The following is a 20,982-nucleotide window of genomic DNA, read 5'->3' on the forward strand; positions in this document are numbered from 1 at the left end:
TTATTTTTAATCAAAAAATGTACTCGTATTTCCTCTTCTACGAACCCAGCTTTAAATTTTTCTTCTATAAAGCTTTACAGAAGCTTCAGTAGCACGTAAAAGACTTTATAGAAGCAAATTTATTGTTTTGGAATGCACATAGTTTTCTACTTGTTATAGGGCTTAACAGCTGAAAAAAAACTACTAAAATTGTCTTGGGCTCCATTGAAATCCTTTTCGAAAGAAGAAAGTTTTTACTGGAGTAAAAGCTAATAAGATTTTCGGAAGAACTTGCAATATATCATCGCTGTTGACACAATAAGTCGAGACTTTGATTATCATAATAATTTTCTATACAGACAATAAAATTTTGGATTGGCTTATTGGATTATCATTTCATTCCGATAACACTTATATAAGCAAATATGGCAAGGCTTATGGGATTAAGGAAAAAAAACTATGATTACAACGATGATAACCCTCTCATTAGACCACGGATATCAAATACCTACTTGCTGCTGATAAGAATTTCTGCTATTAGGGTGCTACAAAATTAAACCAATTATTCCAGAATCAAAAAAAGAAAACAATGACACGAACAATAAACGAAATGTGGACTTTTCAATACAAATTTTTGGCCAAAGTCCACGTCTCGGCTTCATTAGCATTTGCGCGTATAAAATTTATGCAAACGATTTATTGGCGCATCTCATGATGTCGTTCTGGTTCTCGTTTTAAGTCCTGCTCGTGTCGTCATCATCGTCGTAGTTGTCTTTGTTGTATTCCAGCTTTCGCGCGTTAATTTTCGCTTCATTTGCATTTGGATTTTCCGGTAATATAGAAGCAAATATGTGTAGATTGCCAAATTTTGCCCTTAAACTGCGAGAACACATATCGTACATATGTGTATAGTTTCAACAGCAGCATGAGCAGCCAGAACTAGTATAGAAGACAGAGCATAAGGGATAATAATGTTTAAGCAAACAGCATACACGCATCAACATCATCGTCATCAACATAAGCATCATCATCATTATCACCAAAATCATTATCTTATTTGAATGCACAATATGGCGGCCGACGACCAATATCCCATAGATAGAAAACATATAGAACATACAAAATGCAAAATGGCGATATCAATGTCTGCTTACTTTCTATATATGGCTTGTGCGCTAATAATGTTAGCTAATACGGGTTTTGCCAAGGATAATTGGTTGGCTTTTTGCTGCTACAAAAAAAAAAAGAAGGATTTTATAGCTTTCACTAGCAGGATGCATACGATATAGGATGTGACATAAAATGTAATAATGCAAATTTGCGGAGTACATTTTATGTATGGTATACGAACCAAAGCATCCCTAACATCCTATTCATTCTCCTCCCCCCTGCCCCAGGGTCAGACTATTTTAATCATTCTATGCATACAACCAACATACACACACACATGTGCCCGGAGAGGACGAATAAGCAAAAAGAACGATGGATAAGGGTAATTAATCGGGTGTCTTTTTTGTTCGATTTGTTTTGTTTTGTTTGGTTATACTTTTTTTTTTGTTGTAGGGTTGTATATTTGAGTTTGGAATATTGGTGAAAATGTAATTACACCATAGGCGGCGCAACGCTCGACGATATGGTTCAGTGAAGGACTAATGACTGAATAGATGTGCTGGTGCGTAACATTCGGTTTCAATATAAAATGAACGAGTTAGCCCAGCATATCAGAATCTAAGTTATTGTTTCGACTTTTTGTTTTAAAACAAAAACACCAAACTAACTAACGGGACAAAATATAATCATTATAATTAAATTGATTTGCTGGTGAATATAAATAGGGGAGACTGTGAAATGTGCGTATTTCCGAATTTTTTTTTTTTTTTTTGTTTTGTTTGGGTTTGTATTCCCAGAGAGTGAATAAGGATAATGTAGATTGTATACCAGACAACAAAAGGTGCGGTCAAATAAGGTTTTATTTGTTGTGGTTGACATAAATTGTGTTGAATAAAGCTGATGGTAGCTGGAAAATGCATAATGGGAAATGATGCACTTGGATTTGACCATATTAATTAATTATTCAAAAACACTAAAAAATAGTTGAAAAGTTCCATTCAAAGTGGACGAAACAAAAAACTAAGAAAATACCAAATTATAAGAAATTGAATAAGACATAAAAGGTTAAGATTTTTTTGCAAAACGGAGAACTTTAGATGTTGGATACTTATGTAAATTTATGTATCGAACATGGTCAACAACAACTTAAAGTATATACACGTCTTCAAAAGTTTGTTGATAGGTACTTACTTTTGTTTTAAAATATGACGTATTGCCAAAAATAAACTTTGCATTGCAAATTCGAAAATATAAACCAATTATCTTAAGGTACAGAAAGTAAAAATGCAGACACATACATTTTAAATGATAAGGCTCCATTATAGTGGTGCCAATTTTTGTTCAATTTTGTTGACCTATAACTTTCCTAATGTACTCCTGAGCCAGAAACTAAATGGATCGACTAAAGTGCCCCTTTTGCCTTCTACAAATGATAAGCTTACAAATGCTGCCTTGAGGTCCAAATTTATTAGGTATTATTGTTATTATTTTTTTTTTTAAGAATCTTAATACATTTTTTTTTGTCCCAATAATGAAAATTATTTTTAAGGCTAAAATCAAGAACAACTGAGAATTTCGATAAGTGTTTTGCTTTATCCATTTTTAACATTTTTTTTTTTTACATTTTTGCAACATTATTAGCAACTAAAGGATAAAGCTGTCAGTCCAAATCAGGGTTGTAAAAATATCAATTTAAAAAAATGCATTTGAAATTTAAAAAAAAAATATTTATTGCAAATAAAAAAATTGGCATTGAAAAAAAAATATTCACTGCAACTAAAAAATATTTGCATTAAAAAAAATATTTACTGCAACTGAAAAATATTTTGCATTAAAAAAAATTTTATTGCAAATGAAAAAAATTTGCATTGAAAATAAAATTTTTATTGCAAATCAAGAAAATTTGTCATTGAAAAGAAAATTTTAAAGCACATACAAATTTTTCTGAATTACAAAAAAAAAAAAATCAATGCAAAATTGTACATTAAATATTTTTTTTTTAATACTCGTCAAATTTCTTACAATTTTGGCAATATGACCATACGTAAACTTTTTAAGCTATAATATTGAAGATTATTTTAGGTCAAAAAGTCAAATTTGTAAGAAATTCGACGAGTATTAAAAAAAATATATTTAATGCACACATTTTGCATTGAATTTTTTTTTTTCAATGCAGACATTTTTTTATTTGCAGTAAACGCAAAATATTTGTATTTGCAATAAGAATTCCATTTTCAATGCAAATTTTTTTGATTTGCAAAAAATATTTGCAAAAACTATTTTTTGAATATAAATGAAAAGGAAACTTAAAACAAAAAGATTAAATTAATTTTTGAAGGGAAAATAAAACGACTTCTTAAATGTGTTAATGTGGAAAAAAAATATGCATTAGAAATTTCAAATTGTTAAGGCCGTAAATGAAAAAAAAAAAAATCAAGGTAGTTATATTTGAGTTGAGCTTCTTATTAATGTATATTTTAATGAATTATATTGATATATGTTGAGGTTACACATGTTCAAAACAGTGCATTTATTCAATTTCTTTCCAAAATAGTATTAAAATATGGTAATATTTTCTAAGTCGACTAACAAACACAAAAAATGGATCGTACTAAAATAACGACTAAAATTATCGTGTTTTTTACTGTCTGAAATAAAATTGCTCAAATTTAAAAATTATAAGTTCGAATATTTTAAGCCTTGTTTATTAACTAAATAATAAAATTTATTTCATTCAATAATCTACCAATTTATAAACGTTGAGCCGTTTATGTGTTGGTTCCACGCAGTCTTAAACGCTCAAATTGCAACCGTTTGTACACTTCGGGTTCTTGATAAACATTATATATCTTCCAAAAACCGTCGTTTGTCCACAATACGTTTAGGAATAAACAAATACGTTTATAATACAAATTTTGCATTGAAAAATTCCAATATTTTGTATGTTTTTAATTTTTATGATTTTTTTCTTTTTTTGTTGAGTATGAAAAGAGAAAAAAAAATTTGCAGCTCTGTGTGGGCCCCACAGTCAAAATTTTGACTCTACAATCGTTTAATTTTCAGTTAGTAAATGATCAAAAAAATAAGATGATTTTACTATTCAGTCGGTGATTAAATTGGATGAATATTAAAGGGTCACCGTGGTGTATGAGTAACTTTTGTACTTTTAATAGCATTTATGAGTGTTTTTTAAATTCCGAACTTTTCATAATTTAACATAATAATTTTAACTCAATACCAAGGGTCTAAAAAAAAACTCCTGGGCTTAAAAGAACAATACCAATTCACCGAAAGCCTTTTTGCTCCATAGAAACTTTAATTAGATATTCTAAAATCAGATAAATCGATTGGGTATAGTATGCAAATAAGGACTCTATTATTATCATCGTCTATATTTATCTTCCTTCATCTTCACTCAATACATTTTACTTTTCTTCAAAATTACTTGCATAATCAAAATAAATGATGTTCATTTTCAGTTGGTACTTAAAGATTACGTGAGTTCTGCAGTAAATATCAATTCAAATTTATACACGTCCACCTTCCGAAATTTTACAAGTCGAGGACAGAAATGCCTTTGGCTTTATATCCCGTCACCTTGACTAAAGACGAGTTTCTCCCTAAGTGCACATAAAAATTCAATTTGTTAAAATAACAAAGAACAACAGCCTATAATAAGCATAAAGAACACGTTTACTAACAATTTTTCAAAAAAAAAAAAAAAAAAAAAAAAAAAACAGCAACTCACAGGGTGGTTTACTTTTGTAGGTACTACCAGCACCACCCTACAAAAGCCTACCATGTTCATATCTGGTAGCCTCAAGGGCAGCGTTCAAGTTTTTAAAGCATTTTGTTCATCACAGATATGTTTGTGAAGTGGTGGGAAAACGAGAGAAATAGAATGAAGGTGGGGTGTAAAGGAGGGCCTTTGGGGGGTATAAGTAGGTTGGGGTTCAAAATATTTGGCACATTTTCAAGTCACGCTGAATGTCAAGCAGATTAGCCGGCGACTTATCACCCCGAATGAGTCACGAGGGCAATGGGGGCAATAGCAAGTAGGTTTTTTTTCCTGTGCACAGTGCTTCGACTTTTGTATGCTTTCGTTGATGTTGAGATAGTTTCTTTTTTTTTTTTAATTTTTTTTTTTTTTTTTAAGGATAACAAGAAGGATAGGCTCTGAATTTGACCTTCATTCACACTGAAATCAATATTGAGTGAGTTCAGAAAAATTTGTATGTAGATACACAACTATCCAACTAGTTTTTATGGAGATGGAACTTGCAACCAAGCACGCAGTGCAAATAGACGATGACGAAGAAGGTGAAAGGGCAACTACGTGAACTGTGTCGGATTTTTATTTTTCTCTATATAGTATTTTCTACGATATTTTATCCTTATTGTATACTAACATATACATTTTGAGAGGGAACTTTCGGATTTGAAAAATAAAAAAAATAAAATAAAAGTTGAGAAATAGATAAAGAATTTGATATATTGAATGCATGAAAGCTTAGAAAAGGAGGTTTTTTTTCTCGTCATGTCATACTATACCCAAGGAAAATAAAATATGTGCAAGGATGCACCTTGCTTTAAGGACTGTATGCACTAGTGCTTTAGTTCAGGAGCACGTAAGCGTATCACTGACGTTCAACAACTCTTGGTTTTTTTTTGAAATTCAATAGAATTGGGAATAGCAGATTGTTTAAAGTTTTATTTTTTATTTACATTCATTCGAAAAAAAATATTATTTAATGATTACCTTTATATTTTAGTTAACCTTGATGATTTGATTTCGATATTGAATGATGTTTTGTCTTGGAGTTTGTTCTAAAAAATTTATGTTTTTTTTATTATGGAGTAATTCAACGAGTTTCTTGGGATACATAATTATACTTAATTTAATCTTGGGTAGTTCCATGGAAGGGTTTTGGCATATTTTTGCATATTTATGTATGTTTTCGAAATTATTTCTTTACCTTTTTACTAAGTTAAGAATTTTAATAAATTAACATTTAGTAGTACATATATTAATTTGTTTCATGGATCTTAGTATTAAAAGTATTCCAATTGCAGTGTCTTAAAATATTTTCAAATAAGATGTAATCAGTGTGACGTTAGAAAGTCACTCCACTTTTACCCTCCTGACAATAATATAAAAAAAAAAAAAATATAATTACATTTTTGAATACCTAGGTACATCAAAAAATATCAATTGAAAAAAAATTAATTTGAAATAAAAACAAAAATATTTATTGCAAATAAAAAATAATTGCATTAAAACAAAAAAATATTTTATGCAACTGAAAAATATTTGCATTAAAAAAATATTTTTGCATTGAAAATAAAATAAAATAAAATTTATTTTTGCATATAAAAATATTTTGCGTAAAAAAATTTATTGAAAAAAAAAATGTTTCTTCATGAAAAAAACAAAAAAAATAAATGCAAATGTTTAATATTCGTAAAATTTCTTACAATTTTGGCAATTTGACCATACATTAGCTTCAATATTATAGCTGAAATATCTATTGAATGGTTAAATAGTTAATATTGTAAGAAATTGGACGAATATATAAAAAAAATATTTAATGAACACATTTTGCATTGATTTTTTTTTTTTTTTTTTGTCAATGCAGATTTTTTTTTTATTTGCAACAATTTTTTTTTAATGCAAAATATTTTTATTTGAAATGAAATTTTATCTTCAATGCAACTTTTTTTCGTTTGCAATAATTTTTTTTGCAATGCAAAATTATTTTAGTTGCAATAAAAATTTTTTTTAATGCAATTTTCTTAATTGCATTTTTTTTTTTTAATTTGTAATGGAAAGCAAATGCATTAAAAATAAAATGATTTTTTAAGAATTGATAAGATTAGATAGCTTTTTGCTATTTTAAAACTATTTGTATTTTTAAGTTTGCAGGTTTACTCTCTAAGCTAGAGGTATATACTTCTTGTTGTTTATAAATTTCAAAGAATTGTAAAACTGTTTTTAGAAAACAAAAGTGAAATATATATTTTTTTAATCTTGTATTTAAATTAATTATTTTTTTTTTAATGTAGAATTCTATGATTTAGTTTTCTGTAAATCGATATTTCAAAAAAAATTTTTTTTAATTCTGTAAATTCATATCATTTACGACTGGTTTCACGAGACTTCTGATATAAGTTGTAGAACATTCAAACAACGATAGGCTGTTTAATTTTGCATTCATTTAATCTTTTAACACCTTATTTGATTGTAATATTAGCATAATTTTTCTATTCGAAAAATTGCAAGACAAAATGTGTATTTAATGTTTTATCATAAATGTCTAGAAGCTTTTACTTTTTTGATCCTATATTTTGTTAAATTAATATGGGCGAACCTTATTGTTATTGATACATTTGCGTTTCTAACCCATTATAAGAGAAATAAATTGTTTACCTAAGGATTATTCAGCAGAAAACCCTTGTCATGTTATTAGGTTATATTTATTAATAAATTTAGAAGGGGTGAAGAATTCTAAAAGTAACAGATAAATTATTTTGTATGATTAGGCAAATTTGCAATTTCTAAAAAGGAATACAAAAATAAAACTTATTCATTAATAATGGAGCAAACAAGTAAGTACATTATTTTCTTTTAAGTGTGGAGTTTTTTTTTTGTCAATATTAATGCAAAGTAAGCGTTATTTTCATGTACCAACTAAAAATTGAGTTACTCTTGATTGAGATAGATTATTGAGAATTTAGAACTTTAAGCTACAAAAGTAAGTAGGTATATGAACACTAAAAGAAAAAAATATTGAATTAATCGAATTCTATTATCAAGTATTTTTCATGTTTTCTAATATTAAAAATGATAAAAATAAGAAAATCCTATTTTTAGAATTTTCTAGAAAGTTATATAAAACCACAAGTTATCTTCAATCAATAATTTCTATTCTTATGCTTCAATTTAAATTATTGAAAATATATTCACCCAAAGTTTTATTTTTGTTCGAAACTGTTTTCGACTTTCTTTGGCAGTTAAATAAAATTTTAACTCAAGAAAAAGGAAAAAAGGATAACTGCCAATCTTAATTTATCATCATCAGACATCAAATGAAGTGACAATATCCTTTTCTTTCTTTCTTTTTATTTTATTTTGTTGGTTAAAAACCATAATATCGATATAAGAAAAGGAGAAAAACGTATTGTCAAAAGAAAAACCTTTCAAATCACATGAGTAACAAATTGAATATATGGAACTTTTTTTTCCATTAACCTCTCACTTTTCTTATTGTCGAGCATCTGCAAACATTTTCCATGATGTCCAAATTGTTATCTGTTTGTATTGGCAAGGATAATTTAGATACACGGGATCCTTTTTCTGAATGAAACAATCGAAGAAAGAAAAAAGAATACGGTAAATCCAAACAAAAAGGAAGACGAATAAATGAGGTAGAATAGATAGCTTTTGGTTGAATACATTGTAGTAAATCCCTATTTTGTTTTTTTGGTCAATACTAAGTTCAATCTGTTTAAGGGTAGGTAACATTTTTTTTCCAATACCTAAATGGAACTTGTTTTTTTTTTATTATTATTCAGGGTTTTATTATGCTGTTATTGATGTTTGAATAAAATATTTAGTTTTTTGTTTTGTTTTGTTTTTTTTTTTTTGAAAAAGAAATGCGTAAAAGCAATGTTTGGACGTGTTCGAAATAGATTTGAAATATTTATACAAAAAATGTAAATATAAATAAATCATGACGTTGGGTTTGACCTAATAAACTTTATTTGACTTTCAAATGCAGAACAGATATTGAGGCTACAAGAAACTTTAAGTTAGAATAGAAAAAAAAATCATGCAAATTGATTTGAAATTATTATCTGACCACAAATTTTGAACAAATTCTGTTACTGACTGGTAGAATAACATAACCTTGAAGAATAACATACATGTATATTCTAATCCATCAGATTATTATATACCAGCAATTTGCATACGTACCCTACAATATGTAGCTTTTCAATTTGTTCTATTATATCATTTTCATTCTCACAATAGTCAGCACTTTGCTTGCATACCTGGCTACTGTATCATATTCCTTTCAGTTCATTACTTTCGTGTACATATCTCACATAATTATTTTAGCAAAGTAAGCATATTATTTGTATAAATAGTGTTGTAAGAAAATAAAAGGTATTCATTCTGAATCAAAGCACCAAACTGTTGTTCATATTATTTGCTTCCCCCCACCAGCGGTAAGGGGCAATAATCGAATCTATAAACATAGGAAAAGTATTGGTCACATTGTTGCTTCCCCCCACCAGTGGTAAGGGGCAATAATCAAATCCTCGAAATATACATAGGTACGAAGAACCTTTTGTATAGTCTACGGTCTGGTCAAGGTTTATGCACCCTGACCAGCAAGTCGGTACAAACTAGTGCCGACTCTAAACATTGGTGACCCCGACGTGATATTTCATGCTAACCAGTTACGAGTTCCTGAGTTCCAGATCCGTAGCGCCTTCTGCTAGTGCTTCAATACGTGTTCCTGAGTTCCAGATCCGTAGCACCTTCTGCTAGCGCTCCATACGAGTTCCTGTGTTCCTGAGTTCCAGAACCGAAGTACTTTCTGCTAGTGCTTCAATACGAGTTCCTGAGTTCCAGATCCGTAGCGCCTTCTGCTAGTGCTCCAATACGAGTTCCTGAGTTCCAGATCCGTAGCGCCTTCTGCTAGTGCTTCAATACGAGTTCCTGTGTTCCCGAGTTCCAGATCCGTAGCGCTTTCTGCTAGTGTTTCAATACGAGTTCCTGAGTTCCAGATCCGTATCGCTTTCTGCTAGTGCTTCAATACGAGTTCCTGTGTTCCTGAGTTCCAGATCCGTAGCGCCTTCTGCTAGTGCTCCAATACGAGTTCCTGAGTTCCAGACCCGTAGCGCCTTCTGATAGTGCTTCAATACGAGTTCCTGTGTTCCTGAGTTCCAGATCCGTAGCGCCTTCTGCTAGTGCTCCAATACGAGTTCCTGAGTTCCAGACCCGTAGCGCCTTCTGATAGTGCTTCAATACGAGTTCCTGTGTTCCTGAGTTCCAGATCCGTAGCGCCTTCTGCTAGTGCTCCAATACGAGTTCCTGAGTTCCAGATCCGTAGCGCCTTCTGCTAGTGCTCCAATACGAGTTCCTGTGTTCCTGAGTTCCAGATCCGTAGCAACTTCTGCTAGTGCTCCATACGAGTTCCTGTGTTCCTGAGTCCCAGATCCAAACGAGAAAATGGAGGAAATGCAAGTATTCACTATTGTAGCCAGGCAAAAAGCTATAACTGAGGAAGTACAGCGTCTCAAAACCAACATAAGTAAAGATGGTTCCGACCGAAAAACCGCAGAATACAAGACGAAAAAATTACGTGCGCTTGAAGAATTGTGGGTAGAGTTCGCTACTAACCATGAAAAAATCAAAGCATACGTAAAGGCGGATACTCCGTATGTGCAGGCGAATACATACGAAAAGGTCAAAAATGCGTACATGGAACTAAAACGAACCATAGAATCGATTGAGCCTTCAGATGCTAAGAGCGATCCTGTAAAAACAGTTGTAGAACAGGCTACAAAAACATCTACTCCTGTAGATTCGGAAATCGACCCTCCTAAAAAATCAAACGGTTCCAACAAGAATCCTACTGAAAGGCAAGAAGAATTCAGTAGAATTATAAGAAGACACAACACCTCCGCACAGTCCTTACAGCGGTTGTTGGATTCTATCCGAACAACGCAGGAGGAGTGGAGTACAACATTTTGTAGTGTCAAGATAAGCTTGCTACAAAAGTACTGGGCTAAGCTGGAAGAAACACATCTCCTGGTGCATGAATTTGTGAATGATCCGAAACGAGCAGGCTATAAGTTGGAAGACTTCTACAAATTCGAAGATGACGTCCAGCAGTGTCTGATATCATTAACGGCCAGACTGGAACAGTCTTCCGCACTACCATCCTCTCCAAACCTTCCTGCCGTAAGCGAACATAAGCCAAACCTCAAATTGCCAAAGATAACATTGCCAAAATTTGACGGGAACTATATCAAATGGAAGCAGTTTTGTGACTTATTCACGGAACTAGTCCATAAACAGGATATAGCAAATTGCCAAAAATTGTTTTACTTAAAAACAACATTAACTGGCGAAGCCGAAAACTTAATAAGGCACTTTTCTACATCCGACAACAACTACGATGCAGCATGGCAAGTTGTCAAGGATAGGTACGATAACCCACGGCTGCTAGTAACAGCTCATGTCCAGAAACTTTTGATGCAACCCGCGATCCAGGCAGAAACCGCAAAGGCAGTCAAAGGATTGCATGATACGACTCAAGAATGTATGCTGAGTCTAAAAGGTCTTAACATCGATACGAACAATTGGGATCCTCTTCTTATGACCATTCTAATCAAAAAGTTAGACCGAAACACTCTTACACTTTGGGAGCAGTCGCTGAAGCAGCCGAAGGCCTTGCCATCATTACACGAATTTCTGACATTTTTAGAACAACGATTTCAATCTCTAGAAGCCATGGGACCAAAAGTAGTAAGAACAAGTTCGGACGATCTTATTAAAAGAACACGAGTATCTCTTGCTTCGACCGACAGGACCAATAATTGTTCGATCTGCGAACAGAAAAGACATGCGATACCCGTTTGTCCAAAGTTTCTGCAACAGTCAACACAAGAGAGATTAACTACAGTAAAATCCCTCAAATGTTGTATTAACTGCTTACGTTTTGGACATCAATCTCCAAAATGTAAATCAATGCACTGTACAAAGTGCAATAAATACCATCATACACTGCTTCATGTAGCAATAGAAAATCAGCGACAGAAACATCCTGCAATCCACAACCGGGCTAGTACCTCAGCAGCGAGTAGTTCCACGGCAGATGCAGAACATTGTACCTCTGCGGCAGGAACCACTCCCACAATCAAGCAACAAAAAGCCGTGAGCGTAATACTTGGCACCGCTATTGTCCACATAATGGATCAATCGGGGCAAAAAATAGAATGTCGAGCATTATTAGATTCTGGTTCGCAGGTCAATTTCATAACCGACAAACTAGCCAGAGCATTAGGCCTCAAGGAAACATATGAGACGTTATGTGTTGAAGGCATAGGTCAAGGCAAACAAGCATCAAATCGGAGAATCAATCTCAAAGTAGACTCCACAATCAACAGATTTTCTGCCAGAATGGAAGCACATGTACTTCCAAAGATCATCTCAACACAACCTTCGATGACCATCAATACAACCAATTGGAATATTCCAAACAACATTGTTCTAGCCGATTCACAATTTAATCGGCCAGGAACAATAGACTTGCTCATCGGTGCGGAGATTTTCTACTCGACCTTAGTTGTTGGGCAAATAAGCCTAGGAGAAAATCTCCCAACCTTACAAAATACAGTGTTTGGGTGGATAGTTGCGGGCAAGGTATCACCCTCTACCTACACTTCTATGGTGGCATCGTGCGGAATTAGCGTCGAAGATGCAGCTCTCTATCAACAGATAGAAAGGTTTTGGCGATTAGAAGAAGTGACTTCCGTCACACACAATCTAACTCAGGCCGAGAGACGCTGTGAAAATCATTTTCTTCAAACTACTACCAGAGATTCCAATAGTCGTTTTGTCGTACGACTACCATTCAAAGAAGCGCCAACCTGCTTGGGAGAATCAAAAGACATAGCACGCCAGAGATTCTATGCCCTTGAACGCAGGCTTGCAAAAGACCCAGAGCTAAAGCTGTCTTACAGACAGTTCATGAAAGAATACCAGGAGCTAGGGCACATGTCAGAAGTAAACCTCCGAGAGATCAATGAGCCCTATTACTTTATGCCTCATCTATGTGTCCAAAAACCTGACAGTAGCACTACAAAACTTAGAGTAGTGTTTGATGCGTCGGCTAAAACCTCTGCAAACCTGTCACTTAATGATATCCTCCACACTGGACCAACAATTCAAGATGATGTATTCACGATGCTTCTACGTTTTCGCATTCCAAGGTATGTGTTTACTGCAGACATTGAGAAAATGTACCGACAAGTTTTGATAAATGAGGAGGACCAAAAGTACCAACTTATTTGGTGGAGATTTAACTCTAATGATCCACTTAAATGCTTTAAACTTCACACAGTGACCTATGGTACTAGCTCAGCATCATACCTAGCCACAAAATGCCTCCAAGCATTGGCACATGAAAACAAGCAACGATTCCCTCTGGGGTCAGCCGCACTAGCTCGAGATTTTTATGTCGATGACGTATTAACTGGGTCGGATAAAATCACTGAACTCCTGGCAACCCAATCAGAACTGCAAACGATATTATCATCTGGTGGCTTCAAATTAAGAAAATGGTGTGCAAACCATGCATCGCTTCTCAATGGCATCCCTCTTGAGGACAGAGAAACTGAGCTCGACTTTAGCGACAACATCGATGAACAAATCAAAACTGTGGGACTTACTTGGATGCCTAAATTTGATCAACTATGCGTCAAAACAACGTGGGCTCACAAGACTAGAACAACAAAACGAATAGCATCATCCGACATCGCGCATTTATTCGATCCATTGGGCATTATGGGGCCAGTAGTCGTCATTGCAAAAATGTTTCTGCAAAAAATATGGGAACTTGGGCTTGACTGGGATGCTGCAGTGCCACAAGAAATGCATTATTCGTGGTTAAAGTATCGAGAAGGTCTGCAATCACTCAACAACATAAGAATTGACAGACACGTATTCGCCCACAGAATTTACAAAGACGTACAGTTCCACGTGTTTGCTGACGCTTCTGAAAAGGCCTATGGAGCAGCGGTATATGTCCGTTCTGTCAGCAATGATAACATCGTAACGGTGCGGTTACTATGCGCAAAATCCAGAGTAGCGCCATCCAAACAATCAAGACAACAGGCGACTATTCCCCGCTTAGAACTTTGTGGCGCTTACCTTGCTACAGATTTGCTACTCCGGTTACAAAAAGATCTAGAGATAAGCACTCAAAAAACATTCCTATGGACAGACTCAGAAATAGTCCTGGCCTGGATTAATTCATCATCGTCCGCTAACCTACCAATTTTTGTTGCTAACCGAGTATCGCACATTCAACAAAACACGACACCGCAGCAGTGGCACCATGTGCCGTCGAGGGAGAATCCCGCCGATGTGCTATCACGTGGCATAGCGCCTGAAAGACTCCAGGACTGTCACATTTGGTTCTATGGACCAAAGTTTCTGCATGGCCCAGTATCAAATTGGCCACCTGCATACAAGCCAGCTGTAGTGAACCACTTATCTGCTGCAATTGCCATTCCAGATCCGCCCCCACCTGAAGATATATTGATGTGCATAAATCACAAAAACTCCTTCAAGAAGGCAGAAAGACTGGTCGCTTACATATTGAGGTATAAGCACAACCTCAAGCAAAAGGCCTTAATAGCAAGACTTGAAAGGAACAAAGATAAATTATCCGCCCAAGAATTGTTAAATAAATTGGCTGAAATCAAGCTGTGGAGTGGGCCATTAACAGTTGCTGAAATCAACAATGCAAAGAAGGCAATACTGAAGAAAATGCAGCAAAATAAATTCAAGGAAGAATTCAAAATTCTGAGAAATGGAGCTGAACTGCCTAAACATAATCAGTTTAACAGCCTCACACCGTTTCTAGATGAAGAGGGCCTGATACGAGTTGGAGGGCGCTTAGAGGCATCGTCACTACCGTATGATGCTAAGCATCCCATCCTCATACCGCATGATCATCCATTCAGTAAATTGCTACTGGCATCGATACACGAAGACAACAACCATGTCGGTCCACAAACATTGCTTTCCATAGCTAGGCAAAGCGTTTGGCCAGTTAAGGGAAAGATGCTTGCTCGATCAATCTTCCACAAATGTGTTCAATGTGCTCGCGCTTCACCAAAACTACTAACTCAGCAAATGGGAAATTTACCCACTCATAGAATTCAACCAGCAAGACCATTCATCAATACTGGTGTTGACTTTTGTGGTCCCGTTTCAACACATTACAAAATAAGAGGCAAGAAACCTCAAAAATCATACATTGCGATATTTTGTTGTTTTTCCACCAAAGCTTGCCATTTAGAACTTGTAACGGATTTGACTGCACAAGGGTTCATAGGAGCTCTTAAACGATTTATGGCTAGAAGAGGTCATTGCCGAAACATATATTGCGATAACGCAACTAATTTCGTTGGTGCGAAGAATCAACTACTGTCAGAACTAATGGCTTTTTTGGAATCCCCCAAAGAAAGGGAGAAAATATCCTCGTCCTGCGTAACGAAAGGTTGCGATTTCCACTTCATTCCACCACGTTCGCCTCATTTTGGGGGTCTATGGGAGGCAGCGGTCAAGTCATCCAAGCATCTACTACAGCACACTCTAGCAGGAGCTTCATTAACTTACGAAGAGCTAGAAACAGTAGTTACCCAGGTTGAGGCTATACTGAATTCAAGGCCCATTACTCCAATGTCCACCTCTCCAAATGACCTTACTGCTTTAACTCCTGGCCATTTTCTAATTGGAGAGCCGCTCGTCAACAACGTTGATCCTGCAGCTGTACCAAACAATACAGGGTTGCTCGCTCGATGGAACCTTGTAAACCATCTTAAAAACGAATTCTGGCGTCGGTGGTCTCGTGATTATTTAAATCAGCTTCAGCACAGGTATAGATGGAAAGAAAGATGTGAGAATGCTGAACCCGGTATGATGGTGTTAATCAAAGAAGATAACACCTCAAGCCTGAAATGGCCGATTGGACGCATCACAAACGTGATAACTGGCAATGATGGGTTAGTTCGAGTTGCTGATGTAAGAACGGCCAATGGGACATTCCGGCGTGCCATCCACAGATTGGCTCCCCTTCCAGTTTCAATTCCGGATGAGGAAAGGGAAACGGAGGATAACACAGCCCGTTGCTCATCAAATTCTGCACGCTCATCCAACAAACCTGAAGACGACCCAGTGCCAAAAAAGAGATTCAAGCCTACAATTGCATCCACAACCCTTGCTATACTTTTGGCATTTATATTTATACCAATGATGGCATGCAACCCAGTCAAAATTCAGCCGTTTCAATCACAGCCAGGTATTTACTTCGAAAACTTCGGAACCTCAGCTCTGACATCAAGCAATTGGAACATAGTCGCCTATTATGACATGGACCCATATTGGACCGAGTATAATTCGATTTTAACCTATAGCAGAAAGCTAGGAGAAATATGCCAAATGTTACCAGATAAAAATGAAACTTGCAAGGGATCACTCCTTCAATTTGATCGACTAAATGCAGACATCAAAAGAGATAACGATCTCCTATCTACGACAACAACCTCTTCGAGAGTACGTCGGGGAGCTTTAAATTTCGTAGGGAATGTGGCCAATGCATTATTTGGGGTTCTTGATGACGAATATGCCAACCACATGTCTACTACGATAAACACCATAAAACAAGATGAAGGTCACATAGTTACCCTTATTCGAAACCAGACATCAATAATTGACGCTACTATAAATATAATCAAAGCAAATGAGCAAGAGACAAGTTCTCGTTTTGATGCAATAAACGAAAACCTGAAACAATTCGCAGGAATAGTTAATGACATAAGACAACAATACCACAACGAAAGATTGCGTCAACTGTTCAATTCAATAGCACTGCAGCTTTTATTGGTTTCTTCACAGTTTCAAAGAACACAAGCCTCGTTAATAGACGTAATGATCGATACTCATCATGGGAGGATAAATCCTCAGCTCATTTCTCCTATTCAATTAAAGCAGGAGTTTACACGGATAAAGGCAAACCTACCTTCCTCAGTCAGACTTCCAGTATCTGCAGCGGAGGTCCCAAAACTTTATCACCTAATGAGCATTCATGGCAAGGCTCTGAAAGAACACATCATCTTTAAAATCGAATTACCACTACTAAGTCTTGATGAATTCGAGCTCTTCAAAGTAACTCCTGTTCCAGTTCTTGTCGGAAAGTCATTCTTTGCCATTCAACCATCAACCGAGTACATAATGATCAACTTGCATCGTGACCAGTACTATCCTCTTTCAACATTAGAGTTTCACGGATGCGTCTCCATCACTGAAGAAAGACATTTATGCCATATGCAGCGTCCGATCTACAGACGTGGATCAGAAGTAAGCTCATGCGAAATCAATTTCTTAAACCACGCTCAGCAATCTCCTGCCTGCAAAGTGGTAAAGGCCAACGATGGCCCACACTGGGTCCAACTGCACAATCCAAATGAATGGATATACGCGTTACGAGTCAAAACCACATTAAATATAGTATGTAACAGCATTTCAACACAAACTGTATTAGAGGGCTCTGGAATTCTACAAATTCAACCCGACTGCGTTTTAAAAGATGACTTCATAACATTGCGTGGGCACCTCATACAAAGAACGGTCTCCAGAATGTCGCTCTCTCCAGCAATAAATCTATCTGAATACTCCTTACCAGACGATATGAGAAAAATCTCTTATGGGGCTTTGCCGTACAAAAAGCATTTAAAGGAATTAAATGCACTAAAGCAAGAACTCATCAATATCACCAAAGTCTTGCCCTCTATAACTCATCATAATGATGTGCACCATTTCACGGTGGGCTACACCGGGTTGATCACGTCCATCATAATACTCATCTGCTTGTTACGATGGTCTTATTGTCACTACCGCAAACGCAAGAATGTAGCTCCAAATGCCAAAACAAACATCAGTACAACATCCGCAAAAATCCAGGGCGACTATCCAAATCCAAGTACCATAACCTTCGAAATGATGGGATAGTTTCGAACACAGTTCAACGGGCGGAGAATGTATATTCTAATCCATCAGATTATTATATACCAGCAATTTGCATACGTACCCTACAATATGTAGCTTTTCAATTTGTTCTATTATATCATTTTCATTCTCACAATAGTCAGCACTTTGCTTGCATACCTGGCTACTGTATCATATTCCTTTCAGTTCATTACTTTCGTGTACATATCTCACATAATTACTTTAGCAAAGTAAGCATATTATTTGTATAAATAGTGTTGTAAGAAAATAAAAGGTATTCATTCTGAATCAAAGCACCAAACTGTTGTTCATATTATTTGCTTCCCCCCACCAGCGGTAAGGGGCAATAATCGAATCTATAAACATAGGAAAAGTATTGGTCACATTGTTGCTTCCCCCCACCAGTGGTAAGGGGCAATAATCAAATCCTCGAAATATACATAGGTACGAAGAACCTTTTGTATAGTCTACGGTCTGGTCAAGGTTTATGCACCCTGACCAGCAAGTCGGTACAAACTAGTGCCGACTCTAAACAATACATATTCATTAAATGTGAATTAACTGTCATAAATCATAAAGGTTTGCTTAATTTATGAGAGAAAGAGTATTTTTTATCCAAAAAAGTTGCGCATTCGCCATAGTGACCTACATATTTCAATTACTCCTTATAGAATATGATATATCTTTGGTAATTTTTCTTGGATGTTTAAGGTGGCAGATGATAGCAGATACAACAGAGATTATTTCTACATAACAAACATTGTGACGTAGTGTATTTTTTTTTTTTTTAATTTTCATTGAAGAGTTAAATTTTGCTGAATAAATAATGACAATTCCTTCAAAATTTTCAACAAAGATTTATCTTCTTTTTTTAATTTTTTTTAAATAGCTGAGAATGATTCTTCTTGTTCTTTTTAACTTATTTATGTGTCCACAAAGTTTCACAACATTTAACTTTATTTTGGATTGCGGTTTCTAATGTGCTTAACTATCTATTTATTTTATGAAAATATTAAATTAGATATGTTTGTTTGTTTTATTAAAACACATCACACATTTAATCAGGTTTCCGCAAAAAAAAAAAAAAAAAATTCTTCGCTCTGTCACGTGTATCGTTTCAGATCATTAGCGGTATGCAATTGTCTGAAAAAATATTCAATTTCACCTCATTTTATTTAATTTTTCCACCTCAATGTAGGAAAAATGCCACAAATATCAACAACATCTCAGTTACATTATTTTGAAATTGAGATCTTATTTGTGGAACAAGAAGTGGCTTTAAAAAACAAAATAAATATAAAAATCAAACTGCCTAACATGATCTCATGTATCATGTCTTCAGAGAGAGAGAGCATTATAGCATTCCAATCCAATGATTTGGAAAATTGATAATTTCTCTCCCTCACTTTTCATCCTTGGTAAACCTATATGATAGAACCTATGTGAAGCACACGATTATTTCATACTTACTCATCTGTTTTCTATGTCGTTGTTCTTGTAATTATCATCTCATTTGGAATTCGTGTGCGGGAGGAATATTGTGGATGGAGACTTTTTGTGGTTGATGTTTCCCACAGGACAAAATGTCCTGATTTCTGATTTCAAGTCGATAATGTATATCTACAAAACACACATTACCGCTGCTAAAATTCGCCCCCCCAACAAAACATAGATACATCCTGATCCTTTTGCCAAAGACTTAAAACGAACGATGTTTGTGTCTATTGATGCATGTGTGTGTGAGTCTCTGTAGAATATGTATGTCTTCGTTGAATAGGGTGAGTATACGTTTTAAAGGTAATTAACAACACAAACGATTATCAAATCAATTGATGTGTTGCTTTCCTTGCTTGCATTGATGGTGTTTTCCATCCGACACTTTTCTCTCTGATATACCATAATGACAAGAGATAGGAAAAGATACAGATACATTGTGTTTAAGGATAAATTATATCCTTTGGTGCACACATCAATGACACCAAATATACAAGTGATGCACAGAAATGATACTTTTCTTGTATCTGTATGCTTGAAAACCAAACTATCAATACATATATTTGTGGATAAATGGGGGGATATCTATGATTTTGAATAAGGTTTAACACTTCAATATCAGGACACCAAATGATTGCTGTATATTTAGTTTTTGTCCCAGGAAAATAGGATAGGGATAATCTATGAGAGATATAACAAGATTTTAAGATCAAAGCCATGTTGTTATTTAAGAAACCTTATAAAAGCATGTTTTTGTTAGGTTGAGGAAAATATTATTGCTTTCATGTATCAATAATTGGGTTCTTATCATCGAAGTCGAATGTATTAAGTGTGTCTCTGTGTTAAATTTGATACTTCTTTGTAATATCTTATTGTCTTTTATCTTGGATTATAGGTTGTTGAACTATGTTGCCATACAAATGTAGTATATGCATTAGGGTGGGTCAAAAAAATCGAAATTCTTTTTTTTGATTTGGTACTCCGAAAAATCGATTGCTAGACCCCTCTAGAATATACACACCAAATATGAGCTCTTTATATTAATGGGAAGGTCCTCCGCTTTGCAATTTTCCATTTTTACATCAAGCTTCTACCAAAAAAAAATAATGTTTTCATTAATTGACTTTTAAGCAAATTTCTTTTCATATTCTTGTAGGAAATTGAACGCTCTACAAAAAAGGCCTTAAACACTTTTTTCGTTTATCTAACCGTTGAATAGATATTTGAGGTCAAAAAATCGAGAAAATCTTCAAAAATTCGTTTTTTGTTCTAAATTTTGTAACAAATTGAAGAATTATAATAATCAAACACCCAAGACATATTCTTGTTGGAAATTGATTGGTCCACAAAAAAGGTCTTGTTCACTTTTTTCATTAATCTAACCATTCTAAAGATATTCGAGGTCAAAATTTAAAAAAAATTATTAAAACATTTTATATTTTTAAAAATTTTCCAGTTCAAATTATTTTCAATTTAGCAAGATATATTCTTGTAGGGGCTTAAACGTTCTACAAAAAATTCCTTGACATCAAAATGATTGCTTTAACCGTTTAGAAGATATTCGTATCCAAATCGCAATGCATACGGGT

General features: G+C 34.6%; 1 protein-coding gene across 7 annotated transcripts in view; it reads right to left on the reverse strand.

The window, feature by feature from the left end:
- Positions 1-20,982, reverse strand: part of LOC129918124 (heterogeneous nuclear ribonucleoprotein L) — a 369,767-nt gene that overhangs the window by 237,684 nt on the left and 111,101 nt on the right. The gene's annotated exons all lie outside the window — the stretch shown is intronic.

The sequence above is a fragment of the Episyrphus balteatus genome, chromosome 4 (genome assembly GCF_945859705.1).
Source record: "Episyrphus balteatus chromosome 4, idEpiBalt1.1, whole genome shotgun sequence".
In the NCBI taxonomy this organism is placed as follows: Eukaryota; Metazoa; Arthropoda; class Insecta; order Diptera; family Syrphidae; genus Episyrphus; species Episyrphus balteatus.